The 27,112-nt window shown below is 44.7% G+C and overlaps 2 long non-coding RNA genes across 6 annotated transcripts; one reads left to right on the forward strand and one right to left on the reverse strand.

Annotated features, from left to right (window-relative positions):
• Positions 1-95: 95 nt before the first annotated feature.
• Positions 96-26,443, forward strand: LOC123575810. Of its 5 annotated transcripts, none has more exons than XR_006701008.1 (5): positions 96-1,413; positions 4,315-4,766; positions 5,846-5,960; positions 9,373-9,551; positions 26,397-26,443. It is a non-coding gene; the product is annotated as an uncharacterized LOC123575810 (long non-coding RNA). The 5 variants fall into 5 exon arrangements; XR_006701007.1 differs by lacking the exon at positions 26,397-26,443 and adding an exon at positions 12,563-13,343; XR_006701006.1 differs by lacking the exon at positions 26,397-26,443 and adding an exon at positions 15,130-16,553 and having other exon boundaries at positions 97-1,413.
• Positions 20,867-21,422, reverse strand: LOC123575812. The gene is made up of 2 exons (XR_006701011.1): positions 21,304-21,422; positions 20,867-21,053 (listed from the first exon to the last, which is right to left on the reverse strand). It is a non-coding gene; the product is annotated as an uncharacterized LOC123575812 (long non-coding RNA).
• Positions 26,444-27,112: the final 669 nt, after the last annotated feature.

A 27,112-nucleotide genomic window follows, 5' to 3' on the forward strand; every position in this document is an offset into this window, starting at 1 on the left:
CGTGGCTGCGTATACACGGAGCTAGCAAGAATCCCGAGAAGGTGGAAGTTGACAGTGGGAGGCAAGAAATGCTTAGAGGGGAGTTTAGGGAGGAGTTTAGGAAGGGTATCGGACAGTCAGAGGAGAGCCTAAAGTAGCACAAAGGCGGTAGCCACACTCATCATGGCGGCCAAAGGGCGACCGAGCGGAGGGGGGTGGAGCCACCCCTGGCGGTTGGGGCACGTTGCCGTCTCCGTCGTCGCATTTATTGGTTTGTTTGAGAAGGAATCAGAAAGGCAATGGGTGGAAGTGGACGTCGGTCAAAGTTAGTCCCGCCTCCAGGCTCTCAACGCGCTTCTCAGCGCCGGGACTCCTTCAAGATCGCCAGTGCCTTCCTTGCTCGGTTTGCCCTTTTCTCCGGGGTGACGTCACGGCGTAGCCGTCACACCCTCGAGACGTGCGAACGGCTCCGCAGGGTGTGGAGAAGGTGGAGGGTGCAGTTGGGTGAGGTACCCTTGGGGTGTCGACTCCTGCCTGCTAGGCTGAAAGGCCTTGAGCTACGGGACGCGATGGAACTGGGAAGCTTACCGTTTGACGACGCTTGTTCCAAGGCGGAAGTGCTCTCTGCAGCCTCTGTCGCCGCCCTCTCTGTAACCTTGTTGGGCTGGGTGGGGAGTTCCTGCCCATTCTCAACTTGGGGTCCAGAGCTCAAATGACCACCCATCTTGGGGGCCTCGAAGAGTTGGGCTTTTTTCCCCCTGCCGCGGCTTGGGCCATTAAGCAAGTGAGATTCGGCCCATGCGGTTTGGCGTCGTTTCAAGGGCCTTGACTTTTGTGTCACCTCCCTGAATTTGAGTTTTCTCTGGTTGACCACGTAGGTCCAGTGGGGAAGTTCTTGAGGTGAAAACTGATCGCGCTCGGCAAAATGAAAAAAAGAGGTTCAGCATGTTTGGGGCTGGGTGCGAAACCGTTCCCTCTTGGACGTATTTCAGACCCAATGGTAGTCGTTAAGGAAGAGACCTTCACCCAGGCCCTGCCAGGCCCTGGAAGCCTGTGCTGAGCCCGGCGGGAGAAGGGCCACCGACCCCCAAAGTAGTCAGCTAGGGGTTGCGGAAACGGAGCTGTTAGGTTGACACCTGGTTGGTGGGACTGGAGGACGTTTCATGAAGGAGGTAGCATTCGTACCGGACCTTGTAAAGGTAACGTGATTCCAACAGGTGGGAGTTGAGAACCTAGACTATTCTGGTTACAGCCGAGGGGCCATTTCCCAAGTTTGAAAGAACCCAGCCCTTGCTGTAGAAACTGGTTTCTGCCATTACTACTGACAGCTTTACTGCCGTGTGTTGCCTTTTTTTTTTTGCAGGGAGAAGAGGGATGATGATTAAATACATCAGATAAGAGCTAAACCTGATGGTAAAGATTAGAGAGATCAAGGTTTGTGTCAATAGAATGATGCACAACCATAGATTCTTAACCTAGGATTGTTGACCTGTGTGGACCATGGACGGGCTTCAGAAGTTTCTAGTTTTTTGTTTTTGTTTTTTTCTGTTTTACTCTTGAAATTACATGCAGAATAGTATATACTCCTGGGAGAGATTTTGGCCACCTTTCTCGTTCCCTGTTCCCCGATGGAAAGGAGCTGCTAACCTAATAGTGAAAATTCAGTATACTCATTGCCCCACATTTTTGCATTCGTTAATGGGTTCTCTTCTACCTTCCCCACGCACACGGTTTAGTTGAGCCGGGATCTGCTGTGTAGATGTGGTCATTTTGCCTGTCTCCTGGGCTTTCCCACGTGGCCTCGTAGAGGTTAAGATTCCACGCTTTTAATGAGCAAAGAATTGGTGGCTGTTTGAGGCCAGGAGCCCAAACCTCGACCTCTTTCTCCGCTTATAGAGTATCTTCCATGTGAGAGTGCTGTCATAAACACTGGTAGACAGAGGTAAACAAAGTGACTTCCTGTTTTCGTGGAGGTAGAGTCCAAGAGAAATAGTAAACAACCAAGCAAATACATAGACAATTATGTTGTAAAGGACAATGCAGAAAAGGCCAGTGCAAACATCACAGCTTAGCCTGGCCTACCTTTAACATGCTCAGCACATTTACATTCACCTACAGTTGGGCAAAATCATCTAACACAAAGCCTGTTTTGTAACGAATTATTGACTATATCATGTAATTGATTGAATACTGTACTAAAAGTAAAAAACAGAATGGCTAGGGACGACTGGGTGGCTCAGTTAAGCATTCAGCTTCAGCTCAAGTCCTGATATCACAGTTCACAAGTTCGAGCCCCGCATGGGGCTCTGTGCTAACAGCTCAGAGCCTGGAGCCTGCTTCTGATTCTGTGTGTCCCTCTCTGCCCCTCCCCTAGCTTGTGCACGCGCGTGCACTCTCTCTCTCTCTCTCTCTCTCTCTTAATGTTTAAAACATTAAAAAAAAAAAAAAACCCAATAGCTGTATGGGAACAGTATGGTTTAAGTATGGTTGACCCTGGTGATCACGTGATTGACCAGGAGCCATAGCACCTGCCACTGCCCAGCCTCATGGGAAAGGATTGTCCCTCATAGCACTAACCTGGGAAAAGAGCCAAATTCAAAATTTTAGGTACAGTTTCTACTGAATTCGTATCACTTTTGTACCATCATGAAGTCTAAAAAGTATAAATTGATCCATTGTAAGTTGGGGACCATCTGTATACCATGCTACAACACACTTAAGGAGTTTGGAGAACACCCTCTATGAGAAAACTGAGAGGAAACCAGTTATTTATTTTTAATGTTCATTTGAGAGAGAGAGAATGTGAGCAGGGGAGGGGCAGAGCCAAAGGGGACAGACAATTCCAAGTGAGCTCTGCACCGACAGCACTGAGCCCGATGTGGGGCTTGAACCTACCAACCACGAGATCATGACCTGAGCTGACGTCAGACACTCAACCTATTGAGCCACCTAGGATTAGTTAATGGTCCTGAACTTCTGCCTAACTCAGTGCTGGGAAAAGCACGTTCCTAAAGTCAGAGAATGCACTTGAGCAACATTCACAGGCCATCTTCCTCATGTACTAGAATGCTCTGAAAGCAAACTCTGGGGTAGGCCTGAAGGATATGAGCCAGGTATAGACCGCATCTAGTACAGCGTGTAAACGCAAAAGTTGAGAATCACTGCCTGGACTGAGAAACCTAGAGGGAAAGTATATTCACACTTCCCTTTCATTCTTTGTTGCCGTTAAGCAGCTCACCAGCATTGTGCTCTGCTTTAGCACCTGCAGGGTGGAGGAAAAAAAAGACTGATTTCAAGACTTAGTGATGCCTTGAAGTGGTAATTGCAGCTGTAATCAAGTTTTGTAGTCTCCTTTAATGACAGAAAAATTTTGAAGTCTTGAAATTAATGTGTGCCCTACATAAGTAACCTAAATATAAAGAAAAGCACAATTTTATGTCTTTGTTATAAACCGATTTTCTAAGCAGGTCCATGTCCGTGGAATCTGCCCCCCCACTTCATCTGTCCCTTATCACATGTCACAGGTAGAATAATGTCATCTCTTGTTATGAGAGGGGACAATACCCATACCTTATTTAGGTGTGCTTCCTCTCTTGTACCTGGAACAGTGCCCCCCCTCCCCGCACACACACACACAGAGGCACATATTAGGGTGTCGTGTTGAGTAAATAGAGCATGAGAGTACAGGAGACATGCACAAGCTAGGAGTGTGTAGCCTGGTGAGAAGCTGCTATCTTGGCAAACCCAGGAAATAAATGTCCAAAGGGACAGGCACTCAGAGCCTGTAAGAAATAAGTAGGTGCAAACGGTACTGTAGGAAAAAAAAAAAAAAATCGGTCTGTGCAGAAAGAATTAGCATCAAGCGGGATTCTGAGCCAGAGAGTAGCTTGAGGGTCACCCCAGCTGGCACCAAGCCAACTTGATGAGCTCAAGCTGAATTAAGCAAAAGTTGGGAAATACTTGACTGAGGTCGAGCCGGTTGCGAGGTGCCTGCTCCATTTCCAACACTACTCTTAAGGGTTTAATATGTCTGAAAGGCTACCTCATTAGGATGTTTATTGTAGCATGACTGTAGTAGGGGAAAACTGGAAACAATTTACATGTCCATTGATAGAGGATTGGCAATTGCTCGTATATATTATGTGAACATCTCAGAATACATAAGTGTGTGTTGGTGTAATTAATGCTAGCTGAAATTACAACCCCAAAAGTTGGCTGGCTGAACCCAAAAGCTTATTTCTCACGTAAAGTCCAATGCAGATGTCCCTGGTCTCTCTCCTCCAAGCAGAGAGCCAGAGATTTTAGTTTCTAATGTCTTGTGGCACCGTCTTCTAGGGCCTCCTTGGACTCCTCCCCTGGACCCTCTGCATCCAGCCGGCTGGTTAGCTAAGAGAGAGAAAACCACGAAAGGTAGTGAACGCTGGAAATGGTGTCAGGTATTTCTTCCCACGTCGTGTTGGTCTGACCCAGTTGTCCGGCCCCAACCTGAGTCAAGCAAACTGGGACATGGCTTCCTATGTGCTCAGGAGGAAGAAATGGGAATGATGAGCATCTGGCCAATCTCTGCTGCAGCTGCTAATTTTGGTGGCCTCCAGGCCAGAGCTACTGACTTGCTGAGGAAGAGAGGTAGGAGGATTATACTCTTGTACACATTGGATTTTATAAATCCAAATATTGCCTCTTCAAATAAATTAAAAAAGAGGAGACTGGTGGAATTATGGGTCATCCATACCATGTGAGAGTGAAGTACATCTGTACATACTGGAATGGAACGATCTTCAGTGGAGGTAAACAAGCAAGTTGTAGATAAATTACTATTTTTTTAAAAATTTTATTTTATTATTTTTTTTTTTCCAACGTTTATTTACTTTTGGGACAGAGAGAGACAGAGCATGAATGGGGGAGGGGCAGAGAGAGAGGGAGACACAGAATCGGAAACAGGCTCCAGGCTCTGAGCCATCAGCCCAGAGCCCGACGCGGGGCTCGAACTCCCGGACCGCGAGATCGTGACCTGGCTGAAGTCGGACGCTCAACCGACTGCGCCACCCAGGCGCCCCTATTTTTAAAAAAATTTTAATGTTTATTTTTGAGAGAGAGACAGAGAGGGAGCAGGAGAGGGATACGGAATCTGAAGCAGGCTCCAGGCTCTGAGCTGTCACCACAGTGCTCCACACAGGGCTTGAACCCACGAACCATGAGATCATGACCCGAGCTGAAGTCGGATGCTTAACCGACTGAGCCACCCAGGCACCCTGTAGATAAATTAGATTTCAACATTGACTTAGTTGGGGCTACTCTAACAAATTACCATAGGCTGCTTGTTTGAACAACAAACATCTTTTTCTCACAGTTCTGGAGTCTGGGAAGTCCAAGACCCAGGTGCTGGTGGATCCGATGCCTGGTGAGAGCCGGCTTCCTGGCTTGTAGGTGGCTGTCTTTTCATTATATGCTAGTATGGCAGAGAGCAGGAGCAGGCTCTAATCCCATTCATGAGGGCTCCACCCTTATGACCTAATTACCTTTCAAAGGTAATCCTAATAGCACATTTAGGAGTAGGATTTCAATATATGAACTTGGGGAGACACAAACGTTCAATCTATAACATACACGTATGTGAATGTATAGAGTAAGATCGGGGAGATGTTTGCAGGTGCAAAAGACATTTGTTCTATGTGTGTTGTTAGAACTATAAGAACGGGACATTCCAATAATTGCTAGCTCTAACAATATAAATTCTTGAAAGTAATTCATTAAGGTTGGTTCCACAACAGTATTTTGGGGGCCCATAAATATAAACCCCAGCCACGTTAGTAATCAAGAAAATGCACGTAAAAACTAAAATGAGATACCATTTCACCCTCACCAGATGGGCAACATTTAAAAGCCAGAGAATACCAAGTGCTGGCCGAAATAAAGAGCCGCTGAAACTCTCAGACCTTGCTAGGTGGAATGTCAGCGGATGCAACCTCTTTGGAAAGCAGGTGGGTATTCCCTAGTAAAGCAGAAGCCGTGCTTCCCCTGCAGCCCGGCAGTGCTACTCCTTGGTACATATCGTAAATAAACTCTTGAACATATATTCCAAATAGCATACCGAATAATACTTATGCCACCATGCTTTGTAATGACGAAATAAAGGAAGTCACGCAAATGGAACGTAAAAACATCCGTAGAATGGACACTGTCCCTGGTGTCTCTCCTCTAAGCAGAGAGCCAGAGATTAGTTTCTAATGTGGCACGGTGGAAATGTACTTATTCCAGCTATATAAAAAACTCGGATGAATCTCCAAAACGACAGAAACAAAGTAACAATACATACACTGTGATTGCACTCGCAAAAAGGTCAAAAGTAGGCATAATTGAATAAGCTTTTCTGTATTTGATACTTACGAAGAGCAAGGAAGCAAACAAAAAAAATCCAGTACGGTGACTGGCTCGAGGGCTAGGGAGAGGGACACAACCAGGGTGTGTGAACAAAAGGAAGACTTTCCAGCTTCAGGTCACAAGTGCTCCACAATTCGTATATGTTCATGTGCTCTTCCAAAGTGTAAAAGTTTGGATTCTCCTGTCTCGGGCTGTTCTGATGTTTAGAGTACCCCACAATCTGCCCTTCTCTTCTTTCAAACTGAGGGGACTTCCAACACTTCCTTCAACCTGGTTTCACTCTGCCTTCCTTCACCGCTTTGCTCAGACCGGTCCTCTTTTCTCCTCTTTTCGGGAAGGCCACTTTTCTCCTCCACCTGTCCGAAGTCCTGCTGGCTCTGCCGGTTTCAGCTGATGGTCCCCCCTCCCCGCCCTCCCCTGCTTTGAATGCTTGGAGATTATTCCAGGCCTGAGGGAAGTCATGTACGCTTTCCAGCTCCCCCAAACCATTTCTGGGCACTTAGCCTGTGCTGCTATGGACCCATAGTCTTCTCTTCCTGTGAATATTCTGCATTTCAGATTAGGTCACAGGTCACCCATTAGGAGTGAAGGCCACCCTATCACTAGAAAGGAAGTCAAGAACTTTTGCGGAGTTTTGGGTTTGGTGGGTTTTTTTTTGCTTTTTTGCCCACTGTAAGCCCTGCCAGCATGATGACAATTTAGAAATTTGTGAAGAGCCACATTTCTCTCCTAATTGGGAAAACTTGCAATAAGACATTTGCCATTTAATTCTCAACCCCAGGTGGGGGGCGGGGGTGGGGTCGGATTCTCTGAAGGCTGGGGTAGTTTATAAAAACACTTGAAAATACAGGTATCTCTCACTAAACTCAGGAACCTAATACTCCTACTTATCTTCTGATAACTTAGTATGCCTCACTCTCTGAACTCAGGAACTGAAGAGATTTCAGACAGCCTGGAATTTGACTACCTAGTTTTCTAATATAAATGCAGATAAAAAGCCCAATAACATCTTTACAGCAACAATTAGATTTAAGTGCCAGGCAGTGTGCTAAGGGATATAAATACCTCATGGAGCCTTGTGAGGTTTTTTGTTTTCTTTTTGTTTTCTGGTTTTTTTTTGAGCAGCACGCCAAAGTTTATTAGAATATAAGACCAGAAAGGAAGAAAATAGGAACGATCTCTTTGCAGAAAGGGGACATTCGAAAGTGAATGCCCCTGGCCTGTGAGGTTTTCATGCCAGTTTCACAGACGAGGAAACCAACTCAGAAAGTCTGAGGAACTTGGCTCCAGAAATTCCTGGAAATGCTCAGCCCGGTACCCGCCCTGTTGTAAGTGCTCAACAAGTGGTAGCTGTTCTTTATTAGTCGCTGGGAATTAGAGTAAGAAAGCCTTGTGTGGGTGTGGAGAGTGACCAGTGCCTGCTGCGTGGCTGACCCAGGTCTGCGTCCTCAGGACAAACAGGTCTCCACCACCGTGTGCGTGATCTCATGCAGCACCACTGCCTCTGCCTTGCTGCCCGTGGCATTTCTGCTTCATTTCTAATTGCAAACTCTGATGAAGGAAATGAAAGCTCTCTCTTTGATTCTCCGGGGATTGCGAAGGCTTGTTTGCCTCAGCACCCACGCTGAAAAAGTGAATTCGGGCTTCAGGTCTTCCAAAATTAGAGAGGGCCCTGCCTGGCTGCCTGGGCATTGAGTTGGAAAATTCAGGACACTAAGATATGGGGACAAAAGTGCCCTATCACATGCAGTGCCCAGACGTTTATGAACGATTCTCCATATGCACAGCTGTGAGCAGTCTGCCTAAAGAGGAAGTTGTCTTTCATTGTCCAAAAGGACCTGGATCCCCGAACTGGTGTTGCTTCCCTGGTGAATGGCAGCAGACCATGACAGAGGGAGGGCTCCGAATGACCTTGGAGCGGAATCTGAGCTCTGAGCATCCCCTCTAGCAGACAGAGAAGGTGTTATCCTACTATTAACAGATTCTTCTGGTTCAGTCGTTGGGGGGTAACTTGATCTCTCGTAGGTAAGTGCTAATCCAGTTAGCTCCCCACCCAGTTCCCCATGGCATCCTCCCATAGAGTATCTAGTCGGACATGAAGATAATAAAACCCACCTTGACCCCTTACATATAATTACATAAACCTGTCCTTCAGTGTGCCCTGCCCAAGAATGTAATCCACCCAACTAGTAAAAGTAGCGTTGTGGTAGCTGTCACAGACGAGTTGGTGCCCTCGTGAGTCTTCCCGTGCACCCGATAAGCCTTGGGGAACAGCCTGAAAGTAGGGAAACAGAGGAACTCCACACGTCGAAAGAACACCCATCGGTGTTGAGAAACTAGAGCTCTATAGACTCTGTTGCAGCTAGAAAAACACATTTCTCAGGAAGGAGTTGGGCAATTTCACCTGTTAACGTGCACCTGGCGTTCATGTGGTGTTACTAAAATTTCAGCCGGCAGGGAGACCTTGGAAGGAAGCAAATCTGGAGTGCCAAGAGCCCCTTGGAGGGTCCTGGTGAAGCAGGTGCGTGTGCTCGGTCACACATAAATGTGGTATTCTTCTAGATTAAGTAAATCAGGCTGTAGGAGACGTACTGCCAGATGAGTGTGCCCACAGACTGCCTGGGGTAAGAGAGCAGATCTTCATGCCATAACCCCTGGAGGTAGAAAGGATAGAAAGGACTATTGGAAAAAGAGAAGTGGGCAGACCCGAGGTCAGTAGAGTAGAACCAGCAACTAGGATGTTTGTACAAAGCACCCCAGCAGAGTGTCTTAACTTTTTTATGGTAAAATTTGAGGGATGGACCATCAATATAATTCTTTTGAGGGCCCTAGTTCACAGTTGTCCTGCAGCCCTTCTATCAAAAGCCATGCCTGACTCACCCAGAGCCTGGTGTTCCTTCCATCCTGTAGAGATGAAAACTCACCTACCTGTCATATCCAGGCCATGAGGGCCACTGCCCTGGAAAGAAGGAAGAGGAAATAAAAGTAACATTTGTGTTTTCCCACCTGCAGGTATGTGGACAGAAGAAGCAGACGAGGGAAAGGAAGCAGGGCAGGCAGGCTCCAGGGTTCTCATTTCCCCGTCTATCTCCCCAGCCCATCTAGATCTGGACCAGGGGAAGCTACAGAAGACAGATACAGAGAATACAAAGAACCCAAGAGCATCAGAGGCTTGTGGACCACTTCCCCAGGTATGGCATGAGGGAGGCTGCAAGCTGCTAGAAGAAACCTTGCATTTGGCTCTGCATCATGTCCGAAATACTGTAAGAACAATAATGGAGCAATTCCGAAGGGCAGAATCTAGGCCAGAGAATACCAGGATACCTTACCCAGTCCCTCACAGCCTATACTTGTTCTGCGGGAGATCAAAAGCTTCCGTGTGCCCTATGAAGGCATGAGGAAGTGTCGTAGAGGCTTGCACAGAGAGTTGGGATGAAAACTCCTGCACAGGTAGGACTTTGTGGCAGAAGGCGAATGGTTGGGACCGTGGACTTTAGCTCTGTGCGCTGGCGTCACACTCCCAAGACCAGACTAGGCCCGCTGCATCTCAGCAGGTAATTCTAGGAACTCGGGAATCAGACCCAGTGTTCGTGGCAGAACCAGAGGACAGTATAAGGACCTGCTCACGGGGATCCGAGGCAACCCTTTCCTTCTGCCACAAAGTCATGTTTGTGCTTTTCCTTTCCCACACTCCCAGATGCCACCTTAAAAAGTGGGGGGGAAGGGGAGAGAGAAACAGCATTTACTTAAGAGAGACCAGGTTAAGCGTGCCTGGGTGGCTCAGTCGATTAAGTGGCTGGCTTTAGCTTAGGTCATGATCTCACGGCTCAGGTCATGATCTCACAGTTCGTGGGTTCGAGCCTCGCATCCGGTTTTCTTTTGACCACCTGGAGCCTGCTTCAGTTTCTGTGTCTCCCTCTCTCTCTCTCTCTCTCTCTCTCTCTCTCTCTCTCTCTGCCCCTCCCCCACTCGCGCTCTGTCTCTGTCTCGCTCTCTCAAAAATAAACATTACAAAAAAAAGAGAGACCAGGTTACCTCCAGAGACACTGTTTGAACCAAACTAATCTCATCTATTATCTACTGGCAAATCTAAATCTCCCCTTCCCACCTGGCAGAGCAGGGGCTTATGGGAAAGATTATAGAAAACAAAGAAGTTCCATTGTCTTTGCACCCCCACCTCACAGGGTGAATAAACATGCATCCCTGCTTTAACTTTTCTTGTGCTTTAAACTATAGGGCAGGCATTTATAGTGTCCAGTTATAGTCAGCCCTTCAGTCAAGCCAGATACACCGTCACAGCTAGCAGTGAAGCAGGAGAAGGGGGCCTTTGTGACAGGAGCAGTAGTGATCCAAGGCAGACCTTGGGCCAAGTGTTCAACAGCAGAGTGGGCAGGACCCACGATAGAGCAAGGAGGGGCCCATCAGCAGACATCATGGGACTGTGGTTGGATGAACACTGCAGGGGGCTTGCAACAAATCCATTTTCTCAGTTAGGAGTTCTTGGTTGCTAGTGACAGAAAACTCAAACTACATCGGGCTATAATTACATTAGGCTATAATAGTAGCCTACTGTTTTTGCTATAACAATAACCAAAATAAAAATTTGTTTCTTTCTGACATAAAAGCCTTAAGCAGTCCTACAACGATAGGTCAACGCCATAGTGTTAAGGTCCCAGGCCCCAGCCCATCTTGTGTCTACCATACTTAACATGCAGCTCTGAGCTCCCGCCGCCACACCCGCATTCCTGCAGCATGAAGTCGAGGCAAAGTAGAGGGCACACACCTTTCTATTAAGGTCATGAACCAAAAGTTGCATCAACAGCTTACTCTTCCATCCTGATGCCCAAAACATAGTCACATGGCCACACCTAGGGTCTCAGTTAGCCGTGGCCACAAAAATGCTTTGTAACAAACAACCACGAAATATCAGTGTGAGCAGTTACTCCTTGTTCACATGTCTACAGTGGAGCTGGTGTTTGGCTGGTCTGTGTTGGATTCAGCTGGACATGGCTCCGGGCTGCGGCTTGCGTTCTGATCTGTTCCATGTTTCTCTCGTCCTCTTGCCACCAGCAAGCTACCCAGGGCATGTGCTCCTTATGCTAATGACTTTCGTGATAATGGCAGCATCCCTAGGCCTTGGTAAGTCATGTACATAGGTTAGAAGCTCCGTGGCAAAGGTTGCCGTAGAGCAAGATTGGTGACCTGGCACAGGTCTGAACCCTTTTACTTCTGTAGTTACCTGTCCAGAATCGGAATGGCAAGACGAAAGTCGAGCCCGACAACTTCACAAGCACATTTAGCGCCTTTGCTTGGATCCTGTCTGCTGACATCCCAACGGCCAGCATAAGTCACATACCCGAGCTCAGCGTCAGTAGGGCAGAAAGTAGACTCTCATGAAGAGAGGAGACAAAGGAAGGAATAAATGTCTTCTGAATTATAATCTAATCTGTGATCTTCGGCACGGTGGCCATAGTAACTCCAGTTAAAACTCTGGAGTTCTATTCCTAAGGAAAGGAAGGGAAGCTAGATTCGGAGGACAATTTCTGCCACAATGTGTATCAGTCAGGAGGCAGTTTCTTCTAGTTTAATGGAAACATGAATGTGTTCCTTGGTGGAAGCATCCTTCTCTTTGGCACTAGGACCTCCAAACCCACTGAGCCCAAGTTTGCAGAGATGAGAAGCACAAAAATTCCTTTATACAAAGTTCATTTGATGTAACAGTGAGGAGGGTCACCCCACTCCATTCAATTGACTGAACCACCCAGGTGCCCCTCTCTAAAAAAAAAAGAAAGCATAAATCAAAGAAAGAAAAGAGTAAACTTGAACTCAAGGTGAACAGAAGAAAAGAAATGACAACCAGAGTGAAATTCAGTGAAATACTAAACAAAAAACAAGAGAGAAAAAGCCATGAAACCAAAAACTGATTCTTTGAGAAAAAAATCTATACAGTTGTTAAACTAGTAGACTAATCAGGAAAAAGTAGAGAAAACACAAATTACCAATATCAGGAATGAGAGAGATGACATCACAGTTCTTAGATATTGAAAGGGTAATTTAGGAATATTATGAACAACTTAATGCCAATATATTTAACAACTTAAATGAAATGGATGCATTTCTTGAAAGGCACAAACTATCAAAACTCCTTTCTGAAGGAATAGATAAGGCACATAGAGTTATATCAACATTTTTGAATTTTTAGTTAAAATACGCACCCGCCGCCCCCAAAGACAGTGTTGGCAATGGCCAGATCAGCTTGGTGAGAGCGAGTCTGTGTTGTTGAGTCCATCACTGTCTCCTTTCGTCACCGTGGCCACTTTGCAAATGGATCTATTAACCAAGCACTAGAGAGTATCTGAGAAAGAGGCCATCTGATGTTCGCAGATTGCATCATCTTGTCCTGATTATTGAGAGTCTCATCTACAACAGATGCCCTTGGGTGAGCATTTATATGGAACATGAATATACTTTGTGGATCGCAAGAAGTCCATCTTTCTTTCGACCTCCTTGTCCCCAGCCTTCTAATCTTGTTCTTTCCAAATTCCTGACCAGTGGGCCAGGCTAACCCCCAAGTCAGGTTAGATCTGTGCGTTAACTAGATGTGCAGTAGAGTTCTGCTCACCGGAGAATGTCCCTTCTCTACAGGCTTTTGGAGCCACTCCAGAGCGGGCTGTGCTGCCACGCTTCTGGCTGCTTCTGTAAGAAGCCTGCACTTTCCTTTCCTCCACTAACTGACCTTTTTTGTTTCCCCTGAGGATATAGGTGGAATGTTGAAGAAGATACAGTCAAGCAGTGGCATTGGATACCAGGGAGATCAGGCAGTACACTATGCCTTCGGATCTACCCAGTATATACCATTTCCACTTTATAGTGGGAGGCCGATGTGCCTCTCCAATTGTATGGCTCACTGGACTAGATAGTACACAGTTCATGATAGCTACTTCAAGCTGGTTGAATCTCCTCAAGTTTTTTTTTTTTTTTTTTTTTTTTTTTTAGAGAGAGAGAGAGAACGAGAGCACGCAAGCTGGGGAAAGGGGCAGAGAGAGAGAGAGAATGAGAATCTTAAGCAGGCTCCATGCTCAGCTTGGAGCTCGACATGGGGCTCAATCCCATGACTCTGGGATCATGACCTGAGCTGAAATCAAGAGTCAGACGCTCAACCGACTGAGCCACCCAGGCACCCCTCCTCATGTCCTTATCCTTTTCCACCTGCGCTTTATCCCAGGCCACTGCCATGATGATGTGCTTATTTGTGAGGACACTGCCTGTTATGGACTGCCAGGGTCCCATTTCGCCACAACAAGGAGGTTATCCATGCCTTCCTCATATACATGAGCAGCTCAATTCTGGAATCCTATTTTTTTTTTCAACAATTCTATACATTACACACTGCTCACCACAGTAAGTAGGGTTGCCATCTATCACCATACAGTATTATTACGGTATTATTGACTGTACTCCCCATGCTGTACTTTTCGTCTCCATGACTTATTTGTTTTATAACTGGAATTTCGTGCCTCTTAATACCTTTAATACCTTAATACCTTTCATCTATATCATCCATCCTCCCCACCCACCTCCCCTCTGGCAACCACCACTTTGTTCTCTGCATTTATGAGCTTGTTTCTGTTTTTTGGTTTGTTTATTATTTGCTTGTTTGTATGTTTTGCTTTTTAAATTCCACATGTAAGTGGAATCTTACCATATTTGTCTTTGTCTGACTTATCTCACTTAGCGTAGTACCCTCTAGGTCCATCCATGTTGTCACAAATAGTAAGATCTCGTTCTTTTTTTTAAGTCTGAGTAATAGTCCATTGTTGTATACCACGTGTTCTTCTTTTTTTAATGTTTATTTATTTTTTATTTTTGTAAACATTTATTTATTATTGAGAGACAGAGAGAGACAGATCGTGAGCAGGGGAGGGGCAGAGAGAGAGGGAGACACAGAATCCCAAGCAGGCTCCGGGCCCTGAGCTTGGCACGGAGCCCGACGCGGGGCTCAAACTCACGCAGTGTGAGATTATGACCTGAGCCAAAGTCCGACGCTCAACCGACTGAGCCACCCAGGTGCCCCTATACCAAATGTTCTTTATCCACGGAATCATTTTTCCCCCCATGGAATCTTATTTCAAAACCACTTCTAATACCAATGATTGTACTAGTCAGGTCCCAAAAGGAAGTAAGTGGCACACTCAAAATGGATAACTTGAGGAGAGTTTGATAAAGGAGGTTTTTGCAGAGTCATGGTCAGGGAATAGGGAATCCAAAAAGAATGTGCAGTAGTCCAGGATTGGCAACCCTGGGGAGCAAAACAGCCCTAGGCCATGAAGGAGCAAGGAGACAGGGGACTGCTGGGACCAGAGAAGGTAAGTGAAGGAGAAAGCTACCTGAAAGTAGCTATAGCCTTTGATAGAAAGGAAGTTAGCCCTCAGCAAGCTCTCAAGAAGGGAGGCAAGCGAATAAATACCCCGACTTCCATCTCTTCCTACTCTCTGATCTCCTGCTGGTGCCTCCCATTGGCCAACAGAAAACCAGTGGACAAAGGGAGCCTACTGATGTCATCCTTGAAGGTCAATACTCTGAGGCACAGAGCCTGGTGGAGAACAAGGGGAGGAGAAGGGGAGGAGGAGACCTATCTATCTAGCACACAACCCAAACAAGTTAATTTGTTAACCAGGGAATTTACTGGTTCCTGCAAAGTCAAGCTGTAAGGCTTGAAGCAAGGGCTCAAATGAAGTCATCAGTGTCTGGTTTTCCCTCCATCCACAGGTTTCATATACAGGCAGGCTCTCCCATCATGCTCCAAAATGGCTCCAGAATGCACAGCCTTTTTCATTCAAACGTAGTGGAATCTATCAAAGGATTCATTGGGTCTCATTGACTCTCATTGGGTCACATGAAATGCCTGAACCAACCGCAGTGCTTAGCATCAAAGGGAAGTGCTGCTTGGCTTAGATCTCTGGAGCTAGGACTGGGTGAAATCATGGCATGGAACCTGGATGACTAGGGAAAAGATGATATTGAATAGCCAAAATGCTACATATCCTGTATCTTCTTTTAATGGTTGAAGCAGAACTTTTCCTTTTTTTTGTATCTGTGGATCATCTGGAGATCCTGTCAAAAGTGCGGAATCTGATGAAGTAGGTCTGGGGTGGGGCAAATTGATTTCATCTGTTTCTTTTTACCTTTTTAACATGGTTACTAGAGAATTAAAAAATACATGGTTTCCGCTGGATAGTGCTATCCTAGAAGGAGGTAATGAAGTGGATGAAGATGTTGATCTTGAAACACATTCATTTTCACTTATGAATACTCAATCAGAAGAACCAGATATAGCAGAGACCACATGAGACTTACCTCATGGGTCCTTGGACTTGGTCCACCCTCAGGACCTCAGGGTTATGTGGCTGCAGGTTGAATTAATGCATGAGTGCTTAGGATCGAGGACACTGGAACGAGCCTGGTACGGTTTGACCTGAGGAAAGAGGAAATGCTGGGGATCCCAGAGTTGCTCCCCCCAACCAGCAGTCACTTCATTTCCCATTTTTGTTTACGCAGTTGTCTGAATTACAGGAATTACAACTGTGCTTATCAACTTCCCTGATCTGTCCTGCACACATCCACTCAACTGATCTCTGCACTCCCTTTTAGCCCTTTCCTGCCCAGACATATGCACCCAGCTGCAGTCTGCTTTCTAGGAACTCCCTACTGAACCCAGAATGTCTTGTCCTACCAGTCCACAGGCCCCCAAATGTGTCTCTCACTTTCCCCATCTGTCTAAGTTACTCCCTTACTGTTTGAATCTCTGTCTCCACCAGCCCCACCTTTCAAAGCCCACGTCAAGGTTATCTGCCTCCAGAGAGGCCTTTTCAAGACCTGGCCCACAGAAGCCTGCCTTCAGAACTTGTAGGACATGCTGTCTTTGGCCAGCGTATCTGCTATGGAGGGCTGTGTTGTCTAACTCTTAAGTTATTAGGGTTTTCCTGCATTTGTGCCTTGATTCTTTGGGCTGTAAGTTCCTTGGGGACAGAGGCCTGTTTGGTTTCCCCTATTTGAATTCCCCTTTTGACCAGGGCCTGTATAATAAATAGATCCTCAAAAAATATAATTTGGCTCACTTTCCCAATACAAAACAAAATGCTAGTTGAAAATACATAGACTTTTATATGAAATATATGCATAAACATATATTTTCAGTGATCATTTTTATAACGAAGAGTATTCTTTTTTAAAAACAAGATAGTAGATAAAGGCTGTGAGGATGTGGAGAAAAGGGACCCCTTGTGCACTGTTGGTGAGAGTGCAGAGTGCAAATTTCCAATAAGCCAGTTGGAAGGCAATTCCACTTCTGGGTATATATCCAAAGGAAATGAAAACACTGTGTCAAAGAGATATGCGCACCTTCACGTTCACAGCATTATTTATAATGACCAAGGCATAGAAACAACCTAGGTGCCCACTGATGTGTGAATGGATAAAGAAGTTGTGGTACCTATATACACAATGAAACATTTAGCAATAAATCCTGCCATTTGAGACAACACGGATGATCCTAGAGGGGATTATGCTAAATGAAAATAAGTAAGGCAGAGAAAGACAAATACTGCATGATCTCACTTACATATGGAATCAAAACGAAGAACCAAGCTCATAGAGATCAGATTTGTGGCAACCACAGGTGGGAGGTGGGGAGGGGGAGGGTTGAGTTGGATGAAGGTGGTCAAAAGGTAGAGACTTCCAGTTATAAATAAGCACGGGGGATATAATGTATAACACAACGACTATGGTTAACACTGCTGTATAGCATATTGAAACTTGTTAAAAAGAGTGGATTTTAAGAGCTCTCTTCATAAGTAAAAAGGTCTTTTTTTAAATCTATATGGGATGATGAATGTTAACTTACCGTGGCAATCATTTGCATTGTATGTAAGGAAAGTCATTATGCTGTATACCTTAAACTTACATAGTGTTATATGTCAGTTACATTTCAGTGAGACTGGGGGAATAAGCAAGATGGAAAATTAATCATTGTATAAACTTTTTTTACTTCATTTTTATGTTAATTTTTTTTCAATGCTTAATTTATTTTGAGGGAGAGAGAGCACACGTGCACAGGGAGCAGCAGAAAGAGGGGGGGAGGGAGAACCCCAAGCAGGCTCTGTGCTGTCAGCATGGAGCCCAACTTGGGGCTCCATCTCACGAACTGTGAGACCATGACCTGAGCCAAAATCAAGAGTCAGATGCTTAACTGACCTGAGCCACCCAGGTGCCCCAATTTTTTATGTTAAATTTTTAAAAAACTGTTTTATCTTGGGATAATTATAGATTCACAGGAAGTTGTAAGAGTAGGACAGAGTGTTTTTTGGGCCTTCTCTACAATTTCCCCCAATGGATATGTCTTAGGGAATTGAGATACAATATCAAACCAAGAACTTGACATTGGTACAGCTTGTGTGTATAGTTCTTTGCCACTTTATCACATGTATAGATCTGTGTAAATGCTGCGATCAGGATACAAAACTCTTACCTTTAAGGTCTCCCTTGGCTCCCTCTTTACAGACTGCCCATTCCCCTTCCGCCAGCAGCCCTAACACCTGACTAATCTAATCTATTCTCCACTGGTCATTGTAAGTAGACGTTCATTTTGACTTATTTTTGATGTATAGAGAGTGTTTCTTTGTATAGATATTTAGTAGGTACTCGGTATAATATTGTATGTACATAATTTATCTCAGTTCTACTTGTGTTCACATTGCCAGTTTCAGTGAGGTGTCAAAACTTTCTTCCCTTCAGGTCCCTTTACCTGCCCCTGTTTGTAATCGTCTTAAATATTTCCTCTGCATTAATTGAGAACCATATCAGACAATGCATGAGTGTGTGGGAGAGGGAACCCTAGACTGGGCCAGGTGGGCTTTGTTCTTCTGAGGAAAGAGGAAATTGTAGGAGCCACAGAATCCCTCCTCCTGGCCAGCAGTCACTCCATTTCTCCTGTTCATTGTGCAGTTGCTTGAAGGAGGAATTATCACCATACTTATCAACTCCCCTAATTTATCTAGCACGCAACCACTAAACATCGGATGCCACTCAAGAGAAGGAAAACATTTTTATTGACTTGTTTTTGCATTTTAGTTCTTTCTTCCTGATGTCCCAAGATTCTTTTCTTAATCATTTATTTTCTCTTTCAAAAACTTCCCGTAGCTATTTTTTGAGGGTAGTTCTGCTGTTGACAAATTCTCATCATTTTTCTTTGTCTGAGAATGTCTTCATTTCTTCTTCCTTCCTGATTTTCACTGGATATAGGATTTTGCGTTGACAATTCTTTTCTTTCAGCACTTGAAAATGTGGTGCCACTTTCTTCTGACCTCTGAGGCTTCCAGTGAGAAAGCTGGTGTCATTCAGATTGTTTTTCTCCTTATAGGGAAGGTGTCATTTCTCTCTGGCCACTTTGAAGATTTTGTCTTTGTCTTTAGTTTTCAGCAGTTTGAGTATGATGTATCTTGGCAAGGCTATCTTTGGGTTATCTTGTTTGGGATTTGATCAGTTTCTTGAATCTATAGGTTCAGGTTTTTGCCATATGTGGAAAATATCCAGCCATATTTATTTGAATACTTTTAAAGTTCCATCTTCTTGGGCCACCTGGGTGGCTCAGTCAGTTAAGCGTCCAACTTTGGCTCAGGTCATGATCTCACGATTTGTGGGTTTGAGCCCTGCATCAGGCTCTGTGCTGACAGCTCAGACCCTGGAGCCTGCTTCCAATTCTCTCTCTCTCTCTGCCCCTCCCCCACTCGCACTCTGTTTCTCTCTCTCTGTCTCTCAAAAATAAATAAACATTAAAGCTCTACCTTCTTTCTCCTCTACTTTTGGGATCCCAGTGACACAAATATTAGATGTTTTCTTAAAGTCCCACAAATTCCTGAGGTTCTATTAATTTTTTCAATCTATTCTCTGTCGTTCATATTATTATTTCTATTTCTATTTCTATTTATTTCTATTTTCTATTATTCTGTCTTCAAGTTCATTGATTCTTTCCTTCATCCTCTCCATTTTACTATAAAACTAATCCAGTGAGCTTTTTACTTCAGTTACTTTTTTTCAGTTCTAAAATTCCAGTTGGGTTCTTCTTCATTTCTTTTATTTCTTTGTCAAAACTTTTTGTTTGTTTGTTTGTTTGTTTGTTTGTTTGAAGTGTGTTTGTAATTGATCACTGAAACATTTTTATACTGGCTGCTTTAAATCCTTGTCACGTAAGGGCCCCTGGGTGGCTCAGTTGGTTAAGCATCCGACTTTAGCTCAGGTTAGGATCTCATGGTTCGTGAGCTTGAGTCCCTCATCGGGCTCTGTGCTGACAGGTCAGAGCCTAGAGACTGCTTTGGCTTCTGTGTCTCCCTCTCTCTGCCCCTCCCCTGCTTGTGTGTATTTTTTCTCTCTCTCTCTCTCTCTCTCTCTCTCTGTCTCTCTCTAATAATAAATGAGTAAACCTTATCATTAAAAAAAAATAAAATCCTTGTCAGGTAATTTCTTTTTATTTTTTTTTTTTTAACGTTTATTTATTTTTGAGACAGAGAGAGACACAGCATGAACAGGGGAGGGGCAGAGAGAGAGGGAGACACAGAATCGGAAACAGGCTCCAGGCTCTGAGCCATCAGCCCAGAGCCCGACGCGGGGCTCGAACTCGCGGGCCGCGAGATCGTGACCTGAGCCGAAGTCGGACACTTAACCGACTGAGCCACCCAGGCGCTCCTTGTCAGGTAATTTCAACATCTGTATTATGTTGGTGTTAGTATCAGTTGGACTGTCTTTTCTTGCTCAAGTTGAGATTTTCCTGGTTCTTGTATGAGGAATGATTTTCAGTCCCAGACATTTTGAGTATTATGAGACTCTGGACCTTATTTAAACCTCCTGTTGTAGAAGGCCTTCTCTGGGGTACCTGGCTGGCTCAGTTAGTAGAGCATGTGACTCTTGATCTCAAGGTTTGAGCTCAAGCCCCACACTGAACATGGAGCCTACTATTTAAAAAAAAAAAAAAAAAAAAAAGGTCTTCTCCATGCTGTCAGATGGAGGTTGAAGTTCAGGTTTCCTACTCAGCCTCTGTTGACATCCTGAGAAGTGGGAATTGGTGAGGGGTACCCAGTTACTGCTGGGCCAGGGTGGGAATTCAGACTGCCCACGGAGCCTCTGCTAACACCACCCTGGCTGGAGGGGGAAGGATGCCTCCGTACTGCTCCCCTTGTGGCCTCCACACACAGGGAGGAGGTGCACATTGCTGCCGGCCGTGGTGAAAATCGGACTCTCGCTGGCCTCTTCTGACACTGCCCTGCGCGGAAGTCTAGGGTCCCCATTTGGCTTGGCGGGGAGGGGATAGGTGGTAGTGCAGCTTTTGGTACAGTTTTTGTGGCTGGAGTAGAGTGATTATTATCTAAAAGTTTTCTTTCCTGCTATGCTGCCCCTTGCTAGTCCTTTGGCTAGAAAGAGCAAGCCCTTTTTTCTTTCCCTTTCTCTTTCTTTCTTTCTTTCTTTCTTCCTTTTTTTTTTTTTTTTTGTCAGTACCAATTAGTTTCTGGGTTGCTGGCTTCTCCAATACTCACTCTGAAATACATAATGCAAAGAGAAAACCCTGGGAATCACCACCATGTCATTCTGTGGGGCCCAAGGTACCTTAGCCCGTCTGCCTTCTTTACACCTTTCAAAGTCTCCTTATGTTTGTTTTATTTATTTATTTTTTTTAATTTTTTTTTTTTCAACGTTTATTTATTTTGGGGACAGAGAGAGACAGAGCATGAACGGGGGAGGGGCAGAGAGAGAGGGAGACACAGAATCGGAAACAGGCTCCAGGCTCTGAGCCATCAGCCCAGAGCCCGACGCGGGGCTCGAGCCCACGGACCGCGAGATCGTGACCTGGCTGAAGTCGGACGCTTAACCGACTGCGCCACCCAGGCGCCCCACCTTATGTTTGTTTTATATGTTAAGTCCAAGGGTTTTTTGTTTTTTTTAAACTGTACTTAACAGAGGGAATAGGGAGATGTGTGTTTACTCCATATTTTCCCAGAACCAGAAGTCCCCAGGGCCTTTTAGACCATTTATTCTGCATGATCTGGCATACAGCAGCCAGTGGGGACAAAGTGCCCCTGAATTAATGGTGAGTTCACCCACCCACCTACCAGCACAATGGCCCAGTGTGTTTTGCTCTGTGAGTCTGAGTTCACCTTCTACAATTTGAAATTATTCCAGCCTGGTTTGAACAGGCATTCTCCAGGTTTCCACCCCTTGCCCCATGACTCAGAATTTTCTGTCAACCAGAGGCCCCAAAGAGGCTGTTCCTTCATTGTTGAAGGAAAGAAGTGTGTTCATGTCTTCCTGGCTTGGCTGAAGAGCCAGGGTCTCCCCTTGCCATGAAGCAGGCTTTCGGCATGGCTACTAAGGAGCCCTGACTCTTCTCTCCTTGTTCAGGGTCAGTGGGACTGGCCCTGCTGACTCAAATGCCATGCTGTTCATGAAAGTCCTTTTTAGGGGCACCTGGGTGGCTCCGTTGGTTGAGCATCCGACTTCGGCTCAGCTCATGATCTCACGGTTCGTGGGTTTGAGCCCCGCATCAGGCTCTGTGCTGACAGCTCAGAGTGTGGAGCCTGCTTCAGATTCTGTGTCTCCTTCTTTCTCTGCCCCTCCCCTGCTTGCTTTCTGTCTCTCTGTCTCTAAAAATAATAAACATTATTAAAAAAAGAAAGTCCCTTTTAAAATAAAGTTAAAGTATTTTGAGTTTAAATATTCTTGGTATACTTTTTTTAAGCCTCAAAATGAGTAATTTTTTTAAAAAAATCAATTGTCAGAGATGAGATTTTCAGATGTCTAAAAATAAATGATCAAACTTCCTTTCTACTTCCCCAACCAGATGAGAAAAGATTATTTTTTTGTTTCAGTCATTCCTAATTAATGATTTTAAAATACCTACCTTAGGGAGATACAGAGAGATCTATCCAAGTGGAGTAGTAATACTGCTTGTACTTTTAAGCTCAACACAGTTTCTAATTATCAAAAATTTTAAACACACAAGAATAAGGAGAAAAATGAACTAATTTAATAACTATTGTGTGGTCACATTTATTTTATATATACTTTGCTACTTTTTTCAATTTACTTATTATTAAATAATAATTTAAATAATTATCTGAGAGAGAGAGAGAGAGAGAGAGAGAGGGAGAGCGTGCTCATGAGTGTTTGGAAGTGCAGAGAGAGAGAGGAACAGAGGATCCAAAGCCGGCTCTGTGCTGACAATAGCTCGATGCGGGGCTTGAATTCATGAACCGCGAGATCATGACCTGGGCCAAAGTTGGACACTTGACCAACTGAGCCACCCAGGCGCCCCTACTTAACTATTTAAAAACAAATCCCAAACATCATTTATTTCATGTCAATATACTTCCTATTTGGACTCTAACAAATTTGGACATTTTCTTATGTAACCGTAATGCTATTATCACATCTTAAAAAAATAGTGATCATTTTTTGGCATCATCTAATACCCAAATTTCCCCAATTGTCCCAAGACACTGTCTTTGTTTTTAGTGGTAAAACACACATGACATAAGATGTACCACCTTAACCATTTTTATTTATTTTTTAAATGTTTATTTATTTTGAGAGAGAGAGAGAGCGAGCAGGGGAGGGGCAGAGAGCAAGGGAGAGAATCCCAAGTGGGATCCTCACTGTCAGCACAGAGCCCAACGCGGGGCTAGATCTCAGGAACCGTGACATCATGACCTGAGCTGAAATCAAGAGTCATAAGCTTAAACGACTGAGCCATCCACTTAACCATTTTTATACAGTTCAATACTGTTAAGTACATTCGCATTGTCATACAGTCGAGCTCCAGAACATTTTTCCTTGTGCAAAACTGAAACCTTGTACTCATTAAGCAACTCTCTGTTCTCTCCTCCCCTCAGACCCTGGAAACCACCATTCTGTTTTCTATCTCTATAAATTTGGCCATTTAGATACCTTGTGTAAATGGATTATACACTATTTGTCTTTTTGCAACTGGCTTATTTCACTTAGCATAATTGCAGCATGTTAGAATTTCATTCCTTTTGAAGGATGAGTAGTATCTCCATTTTATATGTATTCTACATCCTGCTTACCCATTCATCTGTCAAGGGATATTTGAGTTGCTTACCTGTTTTGGCTATTGGGAATAACACTGCTATGACTATGGGGTCTCTTCAAGACCCTGCTTTCAATTATTTTGGGTATATACTCAGAAGTGGAGTTGCTGGATCACAGGGCATATTGGTGTTTAAGTTTTTGAGAAATTGCCATACCATTTTCCACAGCAACTGCACCATGTTACATTCCCACCAGCAGTGCACAGGGTTCCAAGTCTGCCACATCTTTGCTAACACTTGTTATTTTCTGGAATTGTTTTATTGATAGTGGCATCATAATGGGTGTGATATGGTATCTTGTGGTTTTGAGTTGTGTTTCCCTAATGATTAGTGATGTTGAACATTTCTTCATGTATTTTATTAGTCACTTGTGTATTTCCTTTGGAAAAATGTCTGTTCAAGTCCCTTGCCCATTTTTAAAATTGTGTTATATTTCTTTTTTGTTGAGTTGTAGAAGTTCTGGATATTATCATTTTTTTTATATTAAATATAATTTATTGTCAAATTCGTTTCCATACAACACCCAGTGCTCATCCCAACAGGTGCCCTCCTCAATGCCCATCACCCACTTTCCCCTGCCCCCCCACCCCCCATCAACCCTCAGTTTGTTCTCAGTATTTAAGAGTCTCTTATGGTTTGCCTTCCTCCCTCTCTGTAACTTTTTTTCCTCCCCTTCCCCTCCCCCATGGTCTTCTGTTAAGTTTCTTCAGGATCCACATATGAGTGAAAACATATGGTATCTGTCTTTCTCTGCCTGACTTCTTTCATATTTCACTTAGCATAACACCCTCCAGTTCCATCCACGTTGCTGCAATTGGCAGATTTCATTCTTTCTCGTTGTCAAGTAGTACTCCATTGTATATATAAACCACATCTTCTTTATCCATTTGTCAGTTGATGAACATTTATGCTCTTTCCGTAATTTGGCTATTGTTGAAAGTGCTGCCATAAACATTGGGGTACAAGTGCCCCTATGCCTCAGCATTCCTGTATCCCTTGGGTAAATTCCTAGCAGTGCTATTGCTGGGTCATAGGGTAGATCTATTTTTAATTTTTTGAGGAACCTCCACACTGTTTTCCAGAGCGGCTGCACCAGTTTGCGTTCCCACCAACAGTGCAAGAGGGTTCCCGTTTCTCTGACCCTCTCTAGCATCTATAGTCTCCTGATTTGTTCATTTTAGCCACTCTGACTGGCGTGAGGTGGTATCTGAGTGTGGTTTTGATTTGTTTTTCCCTGATGGGGAGTGACGTTGAGCATCTTTCCATGTGTCTGTTGGCCATCTGGATGTCTTCTTTAAAAAAGTGTCTACTCATGTCTTCTGCCCATTTCTCCCCTGGATTATTTGTTTTTCAGGTGTGGAGTTTGGTGAGTTCTTTATAGATTTTGGATACTAGCCCTTTATCTGATATGTCATTTGCAAATATCTTTTCCCATTCCATCGGTTGCCCTTTAGTTTTGATTGTTTCCTTTGCAGTGCAGAAGCTTTTTATCTTGATGAGGTCCCAGTAGTTCACTTTTGCTTTTAATTCCCTTGCCTTTGGAGATGTGTCGAGTAAGAAATTGCTGCGGCTGAGGTCAAAGAGGTTTTTTCCTGCTGGATATTAACCTCTATCAGTTTATGACCCAAGAATGTCTTGTTACACATGACCTGTTTGAACCAGGATCCAACATAGTCACATAGTATTATATATATTTTATTGTCTAATCTGGCAGAAACCCCTCTCCCTGTTGTTTTTCCCCTGTCATTGCTTGTGGCAGAATTCAGGTTCATAGTCATGTAGTCTTATAATTTTGTATTTTAACTTTGCTGCTGCCCTCCAGAACTTTCTGCTTTTGTCTTTCATAACATTTCAGCCGTGAATTTTCCCTATTGAAAAATGAGGGGTGGGATGCCTGGGTGGCTCAGTCAGTTAAGTGTCTGTGATCTCATGGTTTGTGAGTTCCAGCCCCGTGTTGGGCTCTTTGCTGTTCAGCACAGAGTCCACTTCAGATCCTCTGTCTCCCTCTCTCTCTGTCTCTTCCTTGCTCTCTCGCTGTCTCTCTCTCAAAAATAAACATATTTATAAACAAATGTTATAAATATGTTTATTTTTGAGAGACAGAGAGACAGAGCATGAGTGGGGATGGGGCAGAGAGAGAGAGAGAGAGAGAGAGGGAGACACAGAATCCGAAGCAGACTCCAGGCTCTGAGCCTGACACAGGGCTCCAACTCATGAATCTCGAGATCATGACCTAAGCCGAAGTTGGACCCTTAACTGACTGAGCCACCCAGGAGCCCCTACAAAAAATTTTTTTAAAGAAAAATGAGGATTTGTCTATCAAAGGTTCCTAGAGGACTAAGCCCAAAATGAGAAGAGGAAGCCTTCTTGGTGTCTGGGAACCCACCGGTGGGGAACTGGGCATTGGTGGAGAGAATGTGCGAGAGGTGTGAGGATCAGGTGGGAGTGAAGTGAGCACATTCAGGTCACCAGCCTGCCTGAGAGAATGCAGACTTTTCCCATGACGTGACTGGTGTTACCCCGAGACCCCTGCGACCTCATGACCAGGAGCCGATCCAAAGGCTCTTCCCCAGCCATAGGTAGCCTAGGGGCTCTTCCAGGACCACCCTGTGGGTCTGCCCCCTGGGGGACCCTGGAGAGGAAGGTCCCGTCTCAGGGCTGCTTTGAGTACATGGCGCCTTTCTAGGAGTCCCTGAAGGCACAGGGGAAGGCCGGGGAGCCTCCAGTATCCGGGAGGCTCAGGAACCGGGACACGGCAACAGGGAGACCATTGAGAGGAAAGCTATGGTCACTGATAATGTCGGGGCACTCTAAAAGATCACTAGAGTTATCTCTCGGATTAGAATTATCAGTGATTTTTAAAAATAATATATTTTCCAGGGGCGCCTGGTTGGCTCAATCGGTTAAGTGTCCGACTTCGGCTCAGGTCGTGATCTCATGGTTTGTGGGTTTGAGCCCGCGTCGGATTCTGTGCTGACAGCTCAAGCCTGGAGACTGCTTCGGATTCTGTGTCTCCCTCTCTTTCTGGCCCTCCCCTGCTTGTGCTCTTTGTCTCTAAAATAAATAAACATTAAAAAAAATTTTTTTTAAATATATTTTCCACTTTCTTGAGTGAACAGTAAAAAAGTGACATTCTATTTAAAAATAGATCAGAAACAGGGCATCTGGCCAGCTCAGTTGGTAGAGCATGCAACTCTTTTTTTTTTTTTAATTTTTTTTTTTCTTTTTCAACGTTTTTATTTATTTTTGGGACAGAGAGAGACAGAGCATGAACGGGGGAGGGGCAGAGAGAGGGAGACACAGAATCGGAAACAGGCTCCAGGCTCTGAGCCATCAGCCCAGAGCCTGACGCGGGGCTCGAACTCACGGACCGCGAGATCGTGACCTGGCTGAAGTCGGACGCTTAACCGACTGCGCCACCCAGGCGCCCCGAGCATGCAACTCTTGATCGCGGTCAGGGTTGTAAGTTCAAGCCCCACATTGGGTAGAGAGGTTACTTAAAAATAAAATCTTTAAAAAGATAATAATAAAAGTAAAAATAGATCAAAACCTTCAGGATTAACACAAATATGCTTAAGGACCATTATTGATAACTG

This window comes from Leopardus geoffroyi, chromosome C2 (genome assembly GCF_018350155.1).
Source record: "Leopardus geoffroyi isolate Oge1 chromosome C2, O.geoffroyi_Oge1_pat1.0, whole genome shotgun sequence".
NCBI lineage: Eukaryota > Metazoa > Chordata > Mammalia > Carnivora > Felidae > Leopardus > Leopardus geoffroyi.